This window comes from Bos indicus, chromosome 6 (genome assembly GCF_029378745.1).
Source record: "Bos indicus isolate NIAB-ARS_2022 breed Sahiwal x Tharparkar chromosome 6, NIAB-ARS_B.indTharparkar_mat_pri_1.0, whole genome shotgun sequence".
NCBI classification, from domain to species: domain Eukaryota; kingdom Metazoa; phylum Chordata; class Mammalia; order Artiodactyla; family Bovidae; genus Bos; species Bos indicus.
Window position 1 is genome coordinate 18121904 of NC_091765.1, and position 22820 is coordinate 18144723.

A 22820-nucleotide genomic window follows, 5' to 3' on the forward strand; every position below is an offset into this window, starting at 1 on the left:
AAATGACAACCCACTCCAGTATTCTTGCCTGGAGAATCCCATGGACAGAGGAGCCTGGTGGGCTATAGTCCATGGGGCTGCAGAGAGTCAGACACGACTAAGTGATTTAGCACATATATACAGCACATATTAGGTCATATGGCTCTATTCAAACAGTAATATATCTGAATGAGACATAGGGATATATTGACACTGACTTGGGTTATCAAGAGGAGGAGGGAAGGAGGAACCAAAGCGCCTTTTTATTTTTAGAAGTTTAGATTTTTAAATTGCAGATCAGTGATTCTGAACCTATACAACTCAAATCACATTATCTATCAAGATGGGACTGCTGCTGGTGCTAAGTCGCTTCAGTCGTGTCTGACTCTGTGCGATCCCATAGATGGCAGCCCACCAGGCTCCACCGTCCCTGGGATTCTAGTTATATTATAAATACTACTTGTACAATAAAATTGTTGCTGTTCAGTCGCTAAGTCATATCTGATTCTTTGCAACCCCATGGACTGTAGCCCACCAGGCTCCTCTGTCCATGGGGTCTCCCAGGCAAGAATACTGGAGTATGGGGCCATTTCCTCCTCCAGGGGATCTTCCCAAACCAGGGATCGAACCACATCTCCTGCACTGGCAGGTGGGTTCTTTACCACTGAGCCTCGAGGGAAGCCCATACAATAAAATATCATCATACTAATACAATGTTAGGTGAAGAAAGTTACAAAATGGTATATATAGCACAATTTTTTACTGTGGGGGAAAACTGCTATGCATAAATAAACTAGTTACTAGAAAGGTGATATTATATGGAACATTTACTTCCCTTTTTACCTTTTTGTGTTGAAAAAATAAGTAAGCAGCATATTTTTATTTTACTGCCTAAGAGCAAAGATAATTGTTGATTCAACAATATTTAGTGAGTACATACTCTGTATTAGGGGCTGTTGTAGGGACACAACAGTTTTTTAAAAGTCACTTCTTTCACAGAGTTTAAATTCTGCTAATGTTGTACTACAACAACAATAAAAAAATTTCAAGTGCTATGAATAAAACTAAAATAAGAGGGATGTTTAAAGTAAGATCACCAAGCTTATGAAGCAATATTCTATTTTAAATTTTTAAATGAACACTCATTATGTGGGAAAAAAATCAGTACCCCATCAAGTCAAATGAATATCAAGAACACCTATGTTCCAACTTGCTGAAACTCGATCACAGTAAACAGCTTCTAGAAACCTGTACAAATAAAACGTCTTGAAACTAAAAAGGAATCCCACTGAAGATGCTCCCCTACATACTCGAGAGTAGATTTTTGCCTTTGAGTTCTTTTCCATTTCTAATAGATTCAAATAATGTATATATGTGTCAAGTATTCTAGTTCTCTTGGTCATAATGAACTTTTAAAAAACTGATCACCCCAGTACACTCTTTAAAGAAAGGTTTAACCCACATGAGGCTTTTAAGAAGAAAAGGTTAAAAATGCGATATTATAAACACAGGAAGATTAAAAACAAAAATATTATGTGGGAACAGAAAAGTTGAAGCTGTCACATAGCCAATAAGGATTCAGAACTCAGTTTGAGTTTTGATGCAGAAATTATATTTTATCTTAAATAAGGAAAAGAGAAACTACAGATATCAAAAAAATTATTTAATGAAACGATGACCAATCTCAAGATAAGCAATACTTGAGGGTTAGATATGTAGTCAATGTTGTCCCCACTGCTGAAAGCTTAGATGAGGCAGATGAATGGTTGGCCAATCAGAACAGAGAATTATTTCTGGCTTTCTGTTGTGTGTGGAATTCGGCTCTAAGTGCTCAGGAAGGTAGCAGAAGGCTGGCTCCTGTCCTCAAGAGATTTCTGATTAAGTAACTCCTACCCTCCCCCTTCTACCCAGAAGCCACTTAAAAACACGAATGAGCAATAAAAACAAATTTTACAAATTAGAGAAGAGTCTGAAATACATTTGAAGTTTAGTAAGCCCTAAACTGTGTATCAGATAGAAGTAAAAGTGAAAAGAAAATTCAAATAATGAACATAAAATGGGAGATGAGGGAAGACATATATATATCTTACAAACTTTAAATGTCTAGGGTACACAGATGAAAACTGAAAACAATTTTTTTTTAATGTAGAAGTCTTTTTTAAATGCCAAGCTCCACAGATCAGTAACAAATAGAAAATCATTCTATTCAGTTTAGCACTGGTCTATCCTTGGGAATGAACTATGGTCACTGTTTTCTACAGAGTGAAGCAGGTTTAGAAAAAACACAGGATGATTAAAAGCATTCTCTGAACCCGAACCTCATGCTAAAAAGTAGTCAGGAAACGCTATAAACTCAATGCTCAATTAGCATCCGGAAACTAAAAGATGTAACTCCATATTTAATCTTATTTCCATTAAATGCAATTTTCGTTGATGAGTCTACATAAAGATTACTCATTCGAAACTGTCTTTTAAAAACATGCTATCAAAGTGAAAGTGAAAGTCACTCAGTCATGTCCAAATTTTTGTGACCCCATGGACTATACAGTCCATGGAATTCTCCAGGCCAGAATACTGGAGTGGGTAGCCTTTTTCGTCTCCAGGGGATCTTCTCAAACCAGGGATTGAACCTAGGTCTCCCCCATTGCAGGCAGATTCTTTACCAGCTGAACCAGCTGATTCTTTACCACGGAAGCCCAAGAATACTGGGGTGGGTAGCCTATCCCTTTTCCAGCAGATCTTCCCAACCCAGGAATCAAACCAGGATCTCCCACATTGTAGGCAGATTCTTTACCAATTGAGCTATGAGGGAAGCCCTAAAATATTTTTTAAAAATTGAAACAAAGTAACAGTCTAGAAGTTTCTCATATTCTGACTTTGAAGGTTTTTTGGTTTTGTCTTTTTTTCTTCTAACATCTCCTGGAGCATAATATGCAGTAATAAAGATATTAGAAGACTGGGAGCCCATTTCCAAGGCTTATACTGAACAAGAGCAAAAATGACATTCCAGTTAATATGTTTCTATACTCTAAAGTAAGGCACATCTTAAGAATGTCAAAAGGGATGATGGGCTGATGAGGGGTATCTTTAAAGGACATGAGTGAATTTCATTTGTGGGTGAGAGGGCCTTCCCTGTGGCTTAGAGGTAAATAATCCACCTGCAATGCAGGGGACTTGGGTCTGATCCCTGGGTTTGATCTCTGGGTTGGGAAGGTTCCCCTGGAAAAGGAAATGGCAATCCACTCCAGTATTCTTGCCTGGGAATTCTCATGGACGGAGGAGCCTGGCCGGCTACAGTCCATGGGGTCACAAAGAGTCAGACACGACTGAGCACGCATGCAGGAGGGTTATTTACAGGGTAAATAAAACCTTTCATACTGTTCATGGCAAGAATACTGAAGTGGACTGGTTCCAAACAGGAAAAGAAGTACGCCAAGGCGATATATTGTCACCCTGCTTATTTAACTTACATGCAGAGTACATCATGAGAAACGCTGGGCTGGAAGAAGCACAAGCTGGAATCAAGATTGCCGGGAGAAATATCAATAACCTCAGACACGCAGATGACACCACCCTTATGGCAAAGTGAAGAGGAACTAAAAAGCCTCTTTTAGTGATGAAAGTGAAAGTGGAGAGTGAAAAAGTTGGCTTAAAGCTTAACATTCAGAAAACAAAGATCATGGCATCTGGTCCCAGCACTTCATGGGAAATAGATGGGGAAACAGTGGAAACAGCGTCAGATTTTATTTTTGGGGGTTCCAAAATCACTGCAGATGGTGACTGTGGCCATGAAATTAAAAGACACTTACTCCTTGGAAGAAAAGTTATGACCAACCTAGATAGAATATTGAAAAGCAAAGACATTACTTTGCCAACAAAGGTTCATCTAGTTAAGGCTATGGCTCTTCCAGTGGTCATGTATGGATGTGAGAGTTGGACTGTGAAGAAAGCTGATCTCGAAGAATTGATGCTTTTGAACCATGGTGTTGGAGAAGACTCTTGAGAGTCCCTTGGACTGCAAGGAGATCCAACCAGTCCATTCTAAAGGAGATGAGCCCCGGGTGTTCTTTGGAGGGAATGATGCTAAAGCTGAAACTCCAGTACTTTGGCCACCTCATGCGAAGAGTTGACTCATTGGAAAAGACTCTTATGCTGGGAGGGATTGGGGGCAGGAGGAGAAGGGGACGACAGAGGATGAGATGGCTGGATGGCATCACTGACTTGATGGATGTGAGTCTGGGTGAACTCCAGGAGTTGGTGATGGACAGGGAGGCCTGGCGTGCTGCGATTCATGGGGTCACAAAGAGTCAGACACGACTGAGCGACTGAACTGAACTGAAATAAAACCTTAGCAAACCTCTCAGCTTCAAATTCCTTCTTCTGCTCCCCAGACAGTCAGCCCACGTCCCATCCTCTTTAATCCTGAATCTATCTTACCTAACTCTTATCTCTTAAACTCTTGTGAGCTTAGTTCAGCTCACAAACACCTTTCCTTATAGAAAGCATGAATGAGTCCAAACACATCAATAGCCACAACAAATTTCTAATGGATTCAATTTATCTACCAGAAAGATACATTTAAAAAATATTTTTAATAACAACAACAAAAAAAAAGCTGGGACTTCTCTGGTGGTTCAATGGTTAAGACTCCGCACTTCCACTGCAGCGGGCACAGGTTCTATCCCTAGTTGGGGAAATGAGATTCCGCATGCTGTGTGGCACAGCTAAAAAATAAAAATAAAGAATAAAAAGAAAGCCGAGTTGGGTACTAGGTATATGGAGCACTACGAGTACTTTGGACTGCTGGATACACAGTGAAAGTATTGCTATTAAGAGGAAGTGGGCAATCAGGAACAGGCTACTAAGAAGACATGAATAATCTTGCAGAAGGGAAAACTGGAGCCCCACAGACACTCACTGGGAAAGGAGTAAACCAGTACTTCATGCAGCACGCCCTCCCTCTCTGGTTTTGTTCCCAGTCCATTTCCTGCTTTATTGGCTCCTGTAAAGCCCTCGAATGGCTTCTATTGGCCAAAAGCCCATTGCTCATTTTCGCTTAAAAACAAGAACACCTTATAATAGAAATTTTTTCAAATTTTGTATTTAAAGCAGAGAGAACAGTATAGCAAACCTCATCAGTTACCATGATCATCATGGGAAAGCTATTCCAACTATCCTCTACCCTGAGGTTTTTTTTTTTTTTTTTTTGGAAACAATCCCAAACATCATTTCACTTGTAAATATTTCAGTACGCCTCTTTGAGGTTATCTTTAAAAAAAAAAAACAAAAACTAATGCCATTATAGGTAAACAAAATAAATTTTATTTCCTTAATAACAAATATCTGGTCAGATCACCTTTCCCTAATTATCTTTTTTCTCTGGACTGCTTCTTAGATGCTGGTGTGTCCTTCTGTCAGGTAACACAGCTTAAAAGGACCTTCATAATCTGGCTTCTGCCTTCCTTTTCAGGCCCACTTTGAGACTCACTTTTTTCCCTTTCCCTAAACCCTGTTTCCAGACAAAGTTGTTTAATTTCTGTTAATGTTTAATGCTTAATGTTCCCTTCACATGCAACACCCGCTTTCCATATAATTTTTCAGCAGCCCGCTTACATACATGCCAAGAAATCTTTCCTGCTACAATTCCTGGACCCAGAAATGCATAGTCAAACACTGCACTCATCTTCCCGGGAGGTTACAAAACCTAGTGTACCCTTCTGTGAAGTTCCCACTGAAACACAAATGCCAATTTATAACTACAGCCTGTTAAGACACAAACCAACCTTTACCTCTGGGGTGCTTTGTGTGTGATAATTTCACCATTTTTTACTTTGCCTTTTGACTGTATATTCCTGTATCATGATTAAAACTCTTATACATGGTATTCTGGAGGTCAAAGAAGATTTAGTGCAAAGATTTCAGTAGCAAGAAAATCCACAGAAGTACTTAAACATTATATTTAATAATCATGAAGTTTTCAAATGAGAATGAGATATTTGGCAGATATCTAGCTACAGAAGTGCCAGGGACAAAAGAGCTAGTAGCAAAAGAAGATCCCAGGGCTTCCCTGGTGGCTCAGAGGTCAAGAACCCATCCGAGGGGTGAAGGTCCCCTGGAGAAGGGAATGGCAGCCCACTCCAGTATTCCTGCCTGGGGACTCCCATGGACAGAGGAGCCTGGCGGGCTACAGTCCACAGGGTCACAAAGAGTCGGACACGACTGAACTCACATGCCATATTTTAGGGCAGCATGTTCTGACCCCCATGATATTAACTCCTTGAGGCAAAAAAAAGAAAGCCTCTGATGGACAGCATGTAGTAAGCTTTTAAGCAGTATTTCCTTCATCTACAAGGACCTACTATATAGCACATGGAACTCTACTCAATGGTATGTGCCAGTCTTGCTGGGATGCAGGCTTGGGGAGAATGGATACATGTATATGTACGGCTGAGTCCCTTCCTTATTCACCTGTAAATACCACAACATTGCTAATCAGCTATATACCAATTCAAAATGAAAACTTTAAAGCAAAAAAATAAAATTCAAAAAAAGTAAAAAGGAAGAAAAAAAAAAAAGATTTCCTTCATCTAATTACATTGGAAACACCAAGTGTTGGAGGAGTACAGAGAACCACAGAGGAAGGAATGATTACCTTTTTCTACAGGTGACGTGGTGTTAAATGAGGCTGGACCAGTATTTGAGCCGGTCCTTGAATTTACTGGGCTAGGGGGAAGGACTTCTTACGTAAAAACAACCATGTCATCAGCGTAGGGAGAGTTCCAGCATTTCAGGTGTGACTTTATCCGAGCCGCACCAGTTGATCAGTGCACTGAAAGAATGCAGAGACCTCTAAAGGCTAGTGTGCTTCTTTGAAATAAAGAGGTAAACAATGTTTCCTTAACTTTTGATTAAATAAATCATTGGAGCGTAAGGAAAGGCAAGGAAATGTGTTAGCTAAGGTGAAAATTACTAAGCTCACATCTGCACCCTCAATAAACTGAGGTAATTTGTTTGGTCAGAACTTTAGTAATCAAGATCACAAATTCCTACTGCAAACATTTTTGCAACAAATAAGCAAAATAAGTGAACTCCAAAATTTATTTGAATTATTTGAGACATTTATGGCTTCCTCTGTTTTTGAAAAGAAGTTACATATGTTCAGTAAGCTTTTATGAATAATGGTTAATACAGTTTTCCATCAAATAACATAAAGGTTCCTGATGAAAGACTGAGAATCTAAATTAATGGAAATTAATCCTAAAGGAAATCAACATTGAATATTCATTGGAATGACTGTCTCTGAAGCTGAAGCTCCAGTAGTTTGGCCACTTGAACCAACTCATTGGAAAAGACCCTGATGCTGGTAAAGATTGAAGGCAAAAGGAGAAGGGGGCAGCAGAGAATGAGATGGTTAGACAGGATCACCGACTCAATGGACGTGAATTTGAGTACACTCTGGGAGATAGGGGAGGACAGAGGAACCGGGTATGCTGCAGTCCATGGGTTGCAAACAGTCGGACACGACTTAGCAACTGAACAACAACAAAATATCAGTTATAAAATAAGCTACAAGGATATACTGTATAACAGAGAAAATAAAGTCAATATTTTGTAATAACTATAAATGGAGTATAACCTTTAAAAATTGTGACTCACTCTACTGTACACTTGTAATTTATGTAATATTATTGTATATCAACTATCCTTCAATCATTAATTACTTCGGTTCTTTTTCAAATAAGTCAAACTTAAAAGCATTTGCCCCAAGTCCACATTCTACACTCAGAAAATTATTCAAAGTATAAGACTCCATATGAAATAAAGCGACCTTCAATGAAAAATTCAGTGAATGAAGCACTGTATATAGTGTGGCTTAAGGGAAAGTGAGAAACTTTATAGAGTGCAATGGGTTTTTCTCTTACTTTTTATAGGGATCCTAAAGTTAGCCTTGGTTGCTTCCCTGATGGCTCAGATAGTAAAGAATCTGCTTGCAATGCAGGAGACATGGGTTCAGTCCCTGGGTCAGAAAGATCCCCTACAGAAGGGCATGGCAACCCACTCCAGTATGCTTGTCTGGAGAATCCCATGGACAGAGGAACCTGGCAGGCTACAGTCCATGGGGTCACATGGAGTCAGACACGACTGAGTGACTAACACTTTCACTTTACACACACTAATGTCCTACTGTGGACTATGAGGATGAGCTCTTGAGCCAGCCCAGAGAGCCACTCCTGTAATCTCGTTCTTCCTCTTGACTTTGACTTCACAGCGGATCCTTCCCTGGGAAACTCCTCCACCTGACAGAACCAGACTGCAAACTCAGGAAGAAGAATGACTCTGAATTTCACAACTCTCTCCCATCACCCAGCCACTGCTGGGCCAGTAGCCCAGTGTACAACAACACAATCCAATCTGCTAACATTCTGCTTTCCTTTCAAAAAATAAATTCAAGAACGCTTAAAAGATCAGACTGGGATTTAATGTCAGGACTTTCTCGCTTTACCAGTGCTCCTCCCATTTCTTTCGTCCAGCCTATGGGTTTGTAGTTTGCAGCCTACACAGGGGTTCCCCTCTGCTGGCTTAGAAGGTGCGAGGACAGTCCATGTCTGATGTGCGTCAACGTCACTGGCCACCAGCCAGGTGCCCAGCGTTCAGAGGTGCTAGAATGGCTGTGAATGAATGTGTCATCTCACACACTGAGAGACTCCAGCCCTGTTGCACCCTTCTCCACAGTACCATAGGCACCTTTCTTTTTCCAACAACGTATCTGCATAATTATAATTTCCATATGGGGTACAAGACTCCAAAATTTCACCCAACTTAGAATGCTTTGTGTGACTGCATCTTTAAAAAAAATTTATTTATTTGGCTGTTCCTGGTCTTAGTTGCAGCATACAGGCTCTTGAATTTTTGCTGCAGCATGTGGGGTAGTTTAGTTATGGCTTGCAGGATCTTCAGTTGTTTCATGCAAAATCTTAGTTGTGGCATGTGGGCTCTAGTTCTCTGAACAGAGATTGAACCTGGGCCCCTGCATTGGGAGCGCGGAGCCACTGAACCACCAGGGAAGTCCCTGTGTGACTACACTTTTATTTTTATTTAATTTTTTGGCTGCGCTGCAAGGCCATGTGAGATCTTAGCTTCCAGACCAGGGATTGAACTCACGCCCCTGCATTGGAAGGGCAGAGTCTTAACCACTGGAATGTCAGGGAAGTTCCTTGCATTTTTAATTATAATGTATCTTACATAAAGAGGAGGAAAAAACATCAGGTATAAAAAAATAGTAAAGCAAAAAACGCATATAGCTTCAGATACCCTGGAAACCCCCAACCAATCTCCATGATTATATCCTCCTGCACCCGCCTAATCCAGCAGTAGTTTTTTGATATATAAATAATTTTCTAAGTAAGAAATGCTGAAAACCCTTGGAGAGGTTTCTTAAATGAGGCTCCAGTGTCTATAATTGCAGTTCTCAACATGATAAAAGAATAGATAAATCCCTAAAAAGTTCTCACCTATCGTTGGGTGTTCCTTCATCCCTAACACAGTTCTACCTTTTCCCACCCTCACCCGCCCCCATTGACCTCCCCACCCCCCCACCGCTTACTTAGGGAGTTGCCTAGAGGGTGGAGGATGTGATTGGAGCTTCCCCAATATTAGCTGGTTAATATGCACAACCACTTATGGAGTAGGTATCATTATCAATCCTCCATGTGAGGCATGAGGAAGTGAGACCCAGAAATCCACCAAGTGGTGAGAGGTGGGATTTTATTCCAGGCAATCTTAGCCACGCTGCTAGATTTTCTGAGATCTTGATCTGTTTTTACAATCTGGAATGTGCTGGCTTTTTTTTTCCCCCTAAGAGCGGTGGATTTGCTTCCCCATGAGTCCTCCTGGGGAGATTTCACCTTTTCTTCCTCCACATTTTCTTCCCACAGTTACCACGTATTAACAGATAACAGTCTGTGTTTGCCCTAGGAGGTACGTCCTTCCAGATATTAGCTGGTCCCACCATCTAACACAGCTCCCAGCTCCGGGTCATCTGGTACCTTCAGTGCCTGCATGAATATCTGTCCAGCTCCCCAGTGACTTACAAGAGGGACACTTCCTGGAAATCTGGCCGATGGACATTTCACTGGGGTGAAGTGTTTAGAGGGTCTGAATCACTCCTGTTGCCTGGTAACAGACAACTCAGGAGGAAGGCGACTCAGGCACAGGTACAGTCAGACGCAGGACATATATTTATTCAGGGCAAACTCCTCCCAGCACTAGACTGACTGTTGATTTCATGTTTAACCTTGACACTGCTCTTTCTCATGTCACAGGGAGGGAGGAGAGGCACTTTCAATTCTTTTCAAGTCTGTACACAGATTTAACAGATCCCTCGCAGCTAAAATACAGTCTGCTTTATTTCTTCTACTGAGTTCTGAAGAAAAGCTTTAACAGAGAAAGCAATTACAGGATTCGAACACATACAAGTGAACTGGATTATAGGCTGTCATGGAACTTACCTGCCATCCCCATAAAAATTCTCTCATGAATTCATAGTTGATATAACACGTTCCTAAACAGCCCTGTGTCACTAATTCTGACCTCGGAGTCAAGAAGGAATTTTTTTCAGGCAACCAGAGGGTTGACTCCTTTGGTGGGCCACATTCCAGGTCAGAAAAACGATTACACCTTTACATATACCTGTCTTTTGAATTGATACCACAACACAAGTAGCTTTAGAATTGAAGAGGTCCATCCTCAAACACCACCAAGAATATAAATAAATGTCACTGGCCGCCTAAGGTCACCTCGCTGAGCTTTGTCTTTAAACGTAAATTAGCACCCGTGCCTAGATCACTGTAGAAACCGAAACTCTAGAATAAAACACTCTGGGTTTGCATTTCATGACATTTCTCCACTAGTTATAACTGGCTCCCTAATACTTTCTGGAGCCACCTTTCTTCCTAGTCATTGTTATGCATGAAATATTCAGAGGGGGAAAGTGGTTCTGAAAAGCCACACACACCCACACATACCAGATACTGTGCTGCCTTTTGTTTTGTCCTTTTCAGCCTTCAGACGCCATCTAATTTCTTTTCTTTTTTAAAGCAGCTTAAAGACATAAATCTTTATGTTTAACACTTTTTATCAGTTTTCCATTTGAAAAATGTTAAACAGGATGTTAATATAATACAAAAACAGCATGCTAATATAATAAAGCAAAAATAAGCTTTATTTCCATCTTTGGGCCTTATGTCCTATTTGGGACATAAGCTGTCCTAAGTGATGCTTCCAGGGCTACTGGTTTGCAGTTAAGCTTCAGAATCAGAGTATATTTAGGAATGAGACTGTCTGGCTAAAATTCTGTGGCTATGAAGCCAAAGAAATTTGAGTAAATCCATTTACCTAATAACCAAAGTATAGAAAGTTAAAGCAGTAAGTTTTTAAGCTGAAGTATAGGCACTGGGAAGACCAAATAACCAGTTGTGCACTCATCACTAAACACAAAACTCTCCATTCCCCAGCACCCTTCTTGTTGCCTCCATTTGTTAGATATAAACACTAAATCACAGAAATCTAAAGCATTACGCACTTTACAATAGAACACAGACTATAAGTCAAGAGACAATATCAAAGTCAATTAATTGCATGCTAAAAATATCTGTGTCACTCACCACTAATACCAATACGGACAGAGAATGTTAGTCTTTCCAAGCTGTTTGGGGCAGGGTCCCCAAGACTCCCAGTGTGATGATTCACTAGGAGGACTCACAGGACCCAGTATACAGTTGTACTCGTGGCTATTTGTTACAGCAAAGGGATACAAAGCAAAATCAGCTAAGGATAAAGGTATGTGGAGTAAAGTATAGAGGAGACCGGGAGCAAGCTTCCAAGGGCCTTTTCCCAGTAGAATCACACAGGTGGTGTTTAATTTCCCCCAAGGAGTGGTGACAACACCTGTGAAATACTGTCTACCAGAGAAGCTCATTAGTAACTCAGTGTCTGGGGTTTTTACTGGGACTGGCTACACAGGAAACTTCTGCTGGGCACGTACCTAAATTCTATACTCCCGGAATGCAAGCAGGTACTCAACAGAAACCAATACTGTTTGCACAAACAGGTCAGGCGCAGTGAGCCATCCTTACCAGGAAATGGTGGGAACCCTCCTCCAATCTAAGTGACCACGTGCCACCAGTCAAGGGCTAATCTTGCAAGCACTGTTTCCTAGAAGGGCAGTCTCGGCCTGCTGTGTTAACTCATCTTTGTACACTGTCCTAGTTCAATTACCTATCATAGAGCACCAAACTATATACGAAAGGTCTGACTCGTAGCAGATCACCTAGGTATATCATGAGCCTAGAAGCACTTTCACCTTGTATTATTTTCAGTATTTAAAATGTAGCATTTTCAACATGGACAAACTCACCTTACATAATAGAAGATGTAAGATGGCCTTTAGCGTCTTTTTTTGTACAATAAAAAGAGCTAAATTCTAGCCTTGTTTACATTTCTGAGCACTTTCTTTTAAAAAACATGCCACTGAAATTTCTGAATGAATAGTATTCCTAAACTGAAACTCTGAGAAACCATTTAACTTATCAGACTGGCAAAAAAAAAAAAAAAAATCCAGACCCAAATAACAGCTAGCCTCACAAACTTCTAGCAGGGGGTTGAGAATAAGATAAACCTTCTCTGGGAGGCAATTTGACAAGACAGCTATCAAAATTACACACATCCTTTATGATCTGCAATTCTACTTGACAAATTTATACACATATAATTGTGTACATGCAGAATAACCTACACACAAAGTTATTTATTGCGGCATTGTTTAAGAGCAAGGACTGGCTACAACCCAAACCTCCATCAATAGGTCACTATTTAAATTGTGGTACATCCATACAATGGACTACTCTGTGACGAGGGGGGAAAAAAAAAAAAAACGAGGAGGATGTTCTTTTTTGTACTGATTTGCTAAACCCTCCTACATATGTAAGGAGGAAAAAATACATTGCTCAGAAGTATAGTTTGCTATCTTCTACTTCACGAATGGGGCAAATATGAACTCATACTATGCATAGAGATACTCTGGAAAGCTGCATTAGACCAAGGCTGGGAGGGGGCAGTGAAGGCAGAATTGGGGCAGAATCTGTAAACCTGAAAAAAAAAGTGACTTAAAATCGTTTATTTGAAAAGTAATCCTTCTTTCCTAAGCCTAGGTCAAATCACCCTGGCACCTGGTTTTTCAGTTTATTGTTTTAATAAGCTTCTCTATTTTGCAGTGGTTAAAACTAAAGCATTATACGATGGCTTTATCCTGTTTTCCAAACCAGGTTCCAGCTCTATCCTTTGCATCCTGTGTCTGTCTGCCATTTTGAAGGAGCTTTCCCCCGGCACATCTGAGAGCGAGTCCGTTCCCCGCGCCTCCTTTATCCCACTTGTTTGCTGAGAATGTTCGGGGCTTTTAAAAGCTCCATGAAAACAGGGGTTTTACTTTGTTCACTGCGTTCACGACACTGAAATGAGCGCCTGGCACACAGAAACCGTTCAGTAAGTATTTAGTGAACAAATGAATTCTTTTCTTTACCCAGCTTCAATGGGACAGACACTGTAAGACGAAGGGAGAGAAAATACTGCGGTCAAATATTCAGAAATAGTTGTCATTCCTAGCATTGGCCCATTATAGGCATTCTAATCCTAGCAACATTCTTAGAAGTGTTTTGAATTTTACAGAAGACAAACAAGTAAGCCTATCGAGTGCTGTGCTGAACAACAACTTAAATGCTCATAAAAATGTATTTTTAATTAACCTGGGATTATATGGCCCTGAGGTCCATCTTTGGCTGAAGACTTTTTAGGCAAACATGATGATAACGAGTAATGATGAAAAAGAATGGCTATGTCAGAATAAACTGAGCCCCAGTCATAAGGTGCCCATTGCTGTAGAGAAGAAAGAGAAACCCTTCTGTATTAAATATGCAACTGCTATTTTTATTTTCAAGAATAAAACTATCCTAGGAATTAAATTCAAATTACTAATACTCCAGACAGTGGATTGAGTTGCACAATGTCAACCATGAGCGTGAAAGCTTCCTTCCTTCTCAGTGAGCAAAAAGTGAAGTGAAGTCGCTCAGTCATGTCTGAGTCTTTGCAACCCCATGGACTGTGGCCTACTAGGCTTCTCCATCCATGGGATTTTCCAGGCAAGAATACTGGAGTGGGTTACCATTTCCTTCTCCAGGGATCTTCCCGACCCAGGGATCGAACCTGGGTCTCCGGCATTGGAGACAGACGCTTTAACCTCTGAGCCACCAGGGAAGCCCAAGAATACTGGAGTGGGTTGCCATGCCTGCCTCCAGGGGATCTTCCCAACCCAGGGATCGAACCAACGTCACCCGCACTGCGGGCGCATTCTTAACCATCTGAGCCACCAGGGAAGAATGTGTATAATTACCACATCTCTTTGACTTTAGTTTAAATACTACAGAAACAAAGTAACTTTGCTAGTAATCATTTCAGTAATGTTGTTAAACAGTTGCTCCGCTGACTGATGTTTCTTTGAAGGCTTTTAGTACCACTAATTTTTCTCAAAGCACCTTTGAGGCAATGACTGAGGGCCCTGTCTGTGGGCAATCGTGCAAAGAGGTTAGGAAGTTTTGGTATCACCTCTATTTCTCTTGCTGTCATTTAAGACAACAATCTAACACATGAGGAAACATCCAAACACATGAAACAGCTTGAAATCTAAGACTCTCCTGACGATAAGACAGAAACTCTCAAAGTTAAGGCATTTTTTTCTTAAGGCATGTTTTGAAATGTCTTAACTAGGAAAGAGAAGATAGCAGAGAAGTTGCAGGACAACTGGTAGGCATCCAACCCTGAGCAAATCACATGTATGATCGAGCACCAGGAAGCACCCAACCTACTGTTTGCAGGCTTCCCTGGTGGGTCAGTGGGAAAGAACCTGCAGGCCAATGAAGGAGACATGGGTTTGAACCCTGGATCACGAGGATCCCCTGGAAAAGGAAATGGCAATCCACTCTAGTATTTTTGCCTGGAGAGCCCCATGGACAGAGGAGCCTAGTGGGCTACAGTCCATGGGGTCGCAAAGGAGTCAGACACAACTTAGCGACTGAACAACAACAACAATAAATCCCACCATGGTCCGTGATCCTCGCAGCGGTCAACACTGTTAAGACTTGTCAGAGATCCTTTCTGTGAAGAGCGGGAAGGGCAGAGGATGGTAGCTCTAAAAGAGAAAGTGAGAGCTTAAGTCAGAATCATGCTTTGTTATGTTTTGCTGGTTTTCTTGGAGTGAGAGTGAAATGATGAATCTATGATACTGCCATCCCACCCCCTGGAAGACACTGGGTCTAACAGGTACTAGCATTTCAGGAGGAGAAAAGCAACTTGTGCTTTCCACCAACATTAGCAATACCTGACAGAACTGTTCAGAGGTGGAGCGGGGGAGGTAGGCAGAGTCCCATCCCTCATGATGCTCAACGGCAGATAAACAAGAAGACTGTGAGAACCGCCACTGAGAGAAGTTAGAGTCAGAGTGAGGCTGGCGTGGCTGACTTAGGGATTGTGGGTGAAGTTGCTCAGTCCTGTCCGACTCTTTGCAACCCCATGGACTGTAGCCCGTCAGGCTCCTCTGTCCATGGGATTCTCCAGGCAAGAATACTGGAGTGGGTTGTCATTTTCTTCTCCAGGGGATCTTTCCAACCCAGGGATCAAACCAGGGTCTCCTGCATTGAAGGCAGACGCTTTATCCTCTGAGCCACCAGGGAAGCCGATTTAGGGATTAGTGGTTAGGAAATGAGCAGATAGTACTGGGCTGGCAATGTAAGGAAAAACCCGAATGAACTTTTTGGCCAACTCAATATTTGCGTTAAGACTTAATAATAATGGGAAGGGGGTGGGGCCTGGAAGTCAAGTATTTCAGGTCACAGAAGCAGCTGGTTCAAAAGCCCTGAGGCAGGAATCAGCCAGGCAGGTATCAAGAACAGAAAGGCAATGGAGCATTGAAACCCAGGAGCAGAGAGGTACAGAGGCCAGAGGCCAGGGCACTGAGGGCTTTCCAGAGCAGGTGAGGAACCGCCAGTACCCAGGCTGCTGTGGAGTGCAAAATGCATCACACTCCAACAAAACGGTGAAGGATTCCCTTGCAATATGTACAACTGCTATGATATTTTAAAGGATTTTTTACAGACTTTATTTTTTAGAGTAGTTTTAGATTCACCCAGAGTCCACAGTTCACAGTTAAGGTTTGCTCTTGCTGGTGTACATTCTGTGTGCTTGGATACGTGTATAATGACATGTATCTACCATTAAACTATCAGAGCAGTTGTGCTGCCCTAAAACTCCTCTGTGCTCTACTTACTTTAACTAAAATTTGACTTGTAGATAGAAGTAAAATGTACATCATTTTCCAGAGGTTTCCAATTCATAGAACCACCTTATATCCTAAGAGTACAGCCCAAGATACACACACACACACACACACACACACACACACCAGATTTGGTATTTGAAGTATATATATCTTTTAAATGCCCAACCAATATCATTAAAATCTATGTTTAACAATTACGGGACATATATGCATCCACAACCAGAAACTGATTTTCAACTGAGATCCCACTTTCACCCAAAATACTCAACTGTTGGAAAAGACTCAAGAATGAATGTGTCACTCCTAGTTATAGATCCAAGAAAAATGAAAACCCTAGTTCACACAAAACCCTGTAGACAAATGTTCTTTCTGCATTATTCGTAACTTCCAAAAAGCAGAAACAACCCAAATGGCCAGCTGATGAATGGATGAATACAATGCTCTGTACCCATATAATAAAGTATTATTTGGCAATAAAGAATAATGAAGTGGTGATACATGCTAAAACACAGATGAGCCTTAACAACATTATACACACTAAGTAAAAGAAGCCAGTTACAAAAAATCACATACTTCATGATTCCACTTCTGTGAAATGTGCAGAAGAGGAAAATCCACAGAGACAGAACACAGACGAGTGTTGCCAGTGGCTGGAGGCAGAGGAGACTGGGTAGTGAATATCAGTGGGTAGGGGCTTTCTTGGGGGGATGATGTAAATGTTCTAAAATTAGGTAGAGGTGATGGTTGCACAGCTCTGTGAATACACTAAATGAATTGTACTCTTTAAAAGGGTGAATTTCATGGTTATGAATTGCATCCCAATAAAGTTGTTATAAAAATTAAAGAACAAAGGTATATCTGAAATGCTGGGTACAGATGAAATAAACTTCAACTGGTCAAAAATGCTACATTCCAGTAAGGCCCATAATAGGAGGTAAGCAACTCTGTGCTCATTTCAGATACCATACAATACTCTCAGTGGGACATGTTTAATCCTTTGAAAAGATCACCCCACCATTAGAGGATGTTTTTCTCATTTGGGACTTCAGTCTAGCTACTACCTCTCTCTACTCTCCCCACCAACTCCACTAACCTGACCCTGTCTGTCCAACAGCTCCGCTAATAGCCAAACTTGTAGTCACCATCGTGTTTCCCCTGGACTGCATTAATCCCTTCCCGTCCCAATTTTCCACACTGACCTTTCTACAAATTTACTCTCATTTTAAACCCGTCAGAGGTTCCCCCTATTGAAGCCATTTCTGGAACACTGAGGTACTATTAGAAGAAATTAATTATATTCATATGCAATTAGATAGCACATGGATCAAAAGGGTCATGTGCCTCTTAATACCAAAGTTAAGTGTTAAGTGATAGTTGATCAGTTGTGTCTGTCTCTTTGCAACCCTATGGACTGTAGCCCACCAGCCTCCTCTGTCCATGGGATTTCCCAGGCAAGAATACTGGAGTGAGTTTCCCTTCTCCAGGGGATCTTCCCAACCCAGGGAGTGAACACAGGTCTCCGGCATTGCAGGCAGACTGTTTACCATCTGAGCCACTAGGGAAGCCCCTTAACGTCAAAGGTGCCTACAAATGCAACCTCAGAGTATCCCCAAACTATGCCTGTCTCTGTCTTCAGGGACACTGACTGCAGCGCTAAGAACCGCCAGTAATCTCGTGGGCTAATCTCTGCATCTGCCAACTTAAGCTACTCTATCAAAAGGATCAATGTAATTACCTGTTTATAAGGTCAAGAGTTAAGTTAGCTTAGATAAATACCTGATTAAGCAAGAACTGGGCTAATGAAGAGATTTTTCAAGAAGACACATTGGAAGGTCCAATATTTTTCAGGTACCTACACACAGCTATATATAAAAACAAGCCCAGAGTGTCAAGATGGGAGAAGCTGAAACTTAAAGTAGCTCATAAAACAGGGCCAACATTTTATTCCTTAGGTAGCAAAGGTAAATGAAATAAAAGAAGAGAGAGTGGCTCCTGGCCTGTAACAATGTGGACAATTATAACTGTTTATAACATGATGGTCTTCCCTGGCGGTGCTGGTAGCAAAGAACCTGCCTGCCAATTCAGGGATGCAGGAGATGAGGGTTTGATCCCTGGGTCAGGAAGATCCCTTGGAGGAGGGCATGGCAAACCACTCCAGTATTCTTGCCTGGGAATCCCATGGACAAAGGAGCCTGGCAGGTTACAGTCCAAAGAGTCACAAAGAGTCGGACATGCCTGAAGGGAGTTAGCACAGCACACATATTAATGATGCTGATAAAATCATCAGCTTATAGATTTTTCCATCTAGTCAAACTTAAAATGTGTGCTCTTTTTGAAAAGGAGAGGTAAAAGGAGAGGGTGCTAGACTGTAAATTCATGCTGACCATTCCAAACACTCTGTACACATCCCAGAGTAGTTGAGAAGACCCATTTAAAAGAGTGTTATGGAAGAGCTCATATATCTTAATCTGAAGTGTATGTACCATGCATCACTTCATAAAGGAATAAATTAAAGGATACAACCTACAAAGTAAGATACTCCTACAAGAGGAGCAATGCAGAACCCAAAGCCAAGTAGAGACAGGGTTCCTGATCACAGGAAGCAGTGGGAGGGGCGGGGATGTGTTTCCCGTGACTGAATACTCTCACCGGCTCCCAGTAGGGGAGCGCCACACTCAGCACCTCTGGAGCTCCTGACATGATGCATAACCTTCCGGTGCCTCAGTTTCCTCGCCTATAAATAGGGATAACAGCACTAACTTCATGGGGTCCTTAAGAGGGGTGAGGGCGTTAATATTTATAAACAGCTTAGAAACAGCACTTGGTGCAGAGCATGCATGACCCATATTTGTTAGCTGACTAAAATAGAAACGAAAAGAAAAGGGGTAACAGAGGGTACTAGGTAAGTCTTAAAACATGACAAAAACTGGGCTACATATTCAGTTCTCAGTTCCTTGGCAGCCGGAGTAAAAGAGAGAAGAAACGAAATTTTCCAGGCTCAGAGGCAGACTGTGGTGTCTCCATATCTGCATGTACTGGGAGGGGAGGCGGGGAGTAGGGGATCGGTTTCCCAGGGCAAGAAAAGCTTTTCTTGACACTTGGCCCTAACATGCTCACTGCAGGTCTGTACACAGGGGTGGTGCGGGGAGCTGCCCGTGAGAATGGGGTCCTTTGTCCGAAGGACACAGCTCTGGGAGCTGCCTCAGTCCTTGAGGGTTTGCTTGCAAACATAGCTCTCTGTCCCGCCACCCCAGAGATTAGGCGCTTATTTACTGCAGACACCTGGAATTCTGGACAAACTTCTCACGTACAGGGAAATGTTATCTGGTGTAAGAAATAATAACAGGGTGCCATTCCCATGCTCTCAAGATTTCTTGTGACTTTTTGTAAGATGTATAGGTCAACCAACAAAATGTTAACTGTCTTGTCTTTCTCACGCTTTTCTGGATAAATATAAGATGCTGAATAAAGTCATGGTCAGACCGCTTCCCTTTGTGGAGACGTGTCTGAACCTTTCGACCCCATCTTTGTTGTAGAATTCCTTTGCTGTAGTTTCCTTTCTCAGCCCGGCCGTGCACGTTCTCGGGACCTGATCAACTTTGCTGGCTGGCACCGGCAGGGTGGTGAGCAACAGCACCGACCAGGGAGACCACCATATGACATCACATGACAGATTTTTATCATGTGTGTGCTAGTTGCTCAGTCGTGTCCGACTCTTTTCGATCCCATGGACTGTAGCCCACCTGGCTCCTCTGTTCACTGGAATTCTCCAGGCAGGAATACTGGAGTGGGTTGCCACATCCTTCTCCAGGGTATCTTCCCAACCCAGGATTGAACCTGGGTCTTCTGCATTGCACGAGGACTCTACCGTCTGAGCCACCAGGGATGCCCCTCAATAAATTCTGAAGCATAACTCTCCAGAGTTTTGTTTTGCTGTTTTTTTTTTTTTTTTTTTTTGGCAGGAAACCAAGGCAACACAATACAAATAAGCGGCTCCAATGGTCTGGATCATTTCAGGAACACAACTGCACCAGAAATCCATCCTTTATTTCAACATCCGCCAGCCATGCATCTGACTAGAGCTGAAGAGAAGGCAGTTCCAGATTTGTGGAATAAATTCTCTATATCAGGAGACAACCAAGATGCAGCCACATAAAAACACTAAGTAACCTGATGCATAGAAAGTGACTTTCCATGGAAGCATTTGTTTTTAGGCCTAATGGACTGGAGAGTCATCGTCTGGCCTAAGAACAGCTATGATCATGTCAGGGGATTAAACAACTCAAAAGAGTACTCCTCTCTGTCATAGTCATCTCAGGCTCTACCCAACAGTTAAACGTGGAGTATTTCCAAATACAAGCACAGAAGCTCTTGTGCTTAAGGAGCACTTTATTGTAAGCTGGAAAATAGATGAAATTTTATTTTAAAGACTAGTTGCATGAGTGCTAAGACACTCCAGTCATGTCCAACTCTTTGTGACCATATGAACTATAGCCCACCAGGTTCCTCTGTCCGTGGGATTCTCTAGGCAAGAATACTGGAGTCGGTTGCCCTTTCCTTCTCCAGGGTATCTTCCTGACCCAGGGATTGAACCTGGGCCTCCTGCATTGGCAGATGGATTCTTTACCACTAGTGCCACCTGGGAAGCCCCAAAGACTAGTTATAAGAGAGCAAACCTTAGCAAGAAAAGGACCTTTGTTCCTTCAGATATCCCCATGCTGTACATGGAAGACATGATATTTTCCACAGTTACTCCTCAAGTCCTGTGAGCACACTGATATTCCAGTGATTTGTCAGCTTTTTTCCAACAGGCAAAGTGTGTTGTTGTTCTTAAGACTGATAATCTAAGAATGTTTCTTCACATTAAAATAGTGTTCATCCTAAAGTTGTTAATCAACTATAGCAATGTATTTTCATTTTAATTCTTAGGTGGGTATTGCCAAAGCTGAGGGCTTCCCTTGTGGCTCAGCAAAGAGTCCGCCTGCAATGCAGGAGACCTGGGTTCAATCTCCCAGGTTTGGGAAAATCCTCTGGAGAAGGACACGGCCACCCACTCCAGTATTCTTACCTGGAGAATCCCCATGGACAGAGGAGCCTGGAGGGATACAGTTCATGGATTCCTGAAGACTCGGACACAACTGAGCGACTAACACTTCGACTTTTTCACTCAGTCACCGGTAAAGAGTTGCTGGCTCTTTTCTGTCAGGCTGTACACCCCATGAGGGAAAAGACCTCACGTGTCAGGTTGTCTGCTGTTTTTCTGGCACACAGGTGATGTTATTTGTTCACTGACTAACCCCCAGTTTATAAGACAGTCAGCTGTGTTCCTACCAGAGAAGGCGACGGCACCCCACTCTAGTACTCTCGCCTGGAAAATCCCATGGATGGAGGAGCCTGGTGGGCTGCAGTCCATGGGGTCGAGAAGAGTCAGACACGACTGAGCGACTTCACTTTCACTTTTTACTTTCATGCATTGGAGAAGGAAATGGCAACCCACTCCAGTGTTCTTGCCTGGAGAATCCCAGGGACAGGGGAGCCTGGTGGGCTGCCGTCTATGGGGTCGCACAGAGTTGGACACGACTGAAGCGGCTTAGCAGCAGCAGCAACAGCTGTGTTCCTAACAAGTCTCATGTGAGCCCCTTGCAAGTTAAGACAGGGAAGTCATTGAAGTAATCTTACACAGTGGGGAGGAAGGGAGGAAAGCATTTTATTATCACACAACCCACAAGTCTGATGCCTTGAAGAGTGTCAGAAGCGAAGTTCTTGGTGTATACAAGCAGGTATGAGTAAGAGAGGGAGAGAGACGGGGGCAGGATGGCCCACTAATTCAGATGGGTGCTGTACGAGTAAAATTTTATGATGAGAATGCAAACAGTGTTTTCTAATTATAGACTCTTAAATTTGAAATATCTTGAAAGGTCACTCTGTACTTCTTTCTGCCTAATACAGTAGGCAGCATTCAAGCATCCCAGAAATAGAAGTCCTTTAAAGAAAAAAAGCCCAGAGAGAAAGGTTGAACTAACAGATTAAAAAGCCCTGTGTCTCCCCCAACTCTACAGTTTCTCTGTTAGGTTTTCCATGAAGAAACAATCAACAATCTAGTTCTTTCCTTCAGACACAAAGTTACTGTTACATCCCAATTTCTCAACTCCTTACAGTAAAAGTCAAAATAAATAGTATCACACAATATCATAACAGTGAAACTTCAATAATTACCTGATTTTAAGGAATGCTTCTGGAGCTTTTACAACCAAAGAAAACAACCGTTCATACTTTAACGCTGAAAGTGAGACGGCGTTTTACACTCATTGGTGAGCAAAGGAACTCGAATCAAAAAAGTGAGATACCATGTTTCACATATTAAATTAGATTAAAAAAAAAACCCACAAAAATATCAAGCCACCCTCCAGGACTACTGTAAAATACATTTCTTGTATTTTACAAACTACCTATGAAT

The 22820-nt window shown here is 42.0% G+C and overlaps 1 protein-coding gene across 12 annotated transcripts in view; it reads right to left on the reverse strand.

Moving 5' to 3' along the window:
- Positions 1 to 22820, reverse strand: part of SGMS2 (sphingomyelin synthase 2) — a 98709-nt gene that overhangs the window by 41241 nt on the left and 34648 nt on the right. For 3 of the 12 annotated variants that reach the window (XM_070791094.1, XM_070791092.1, XM_070791090.1), the window contains one exon: positions 15128 to 15217. The exons of 8 other annotated variants lie outside the window; for them this stretch is intronic. The gene's annotated coding sequence lies outside the window, so the exon portion shown is untranslated. Of the gene's footprint in view, positions 1 to 15127; positions 21835 to 22820 lie in introns of those variants that run through there. One more of the 12 variants, XM_070791091.1, reaches the window with a different exon arrangement.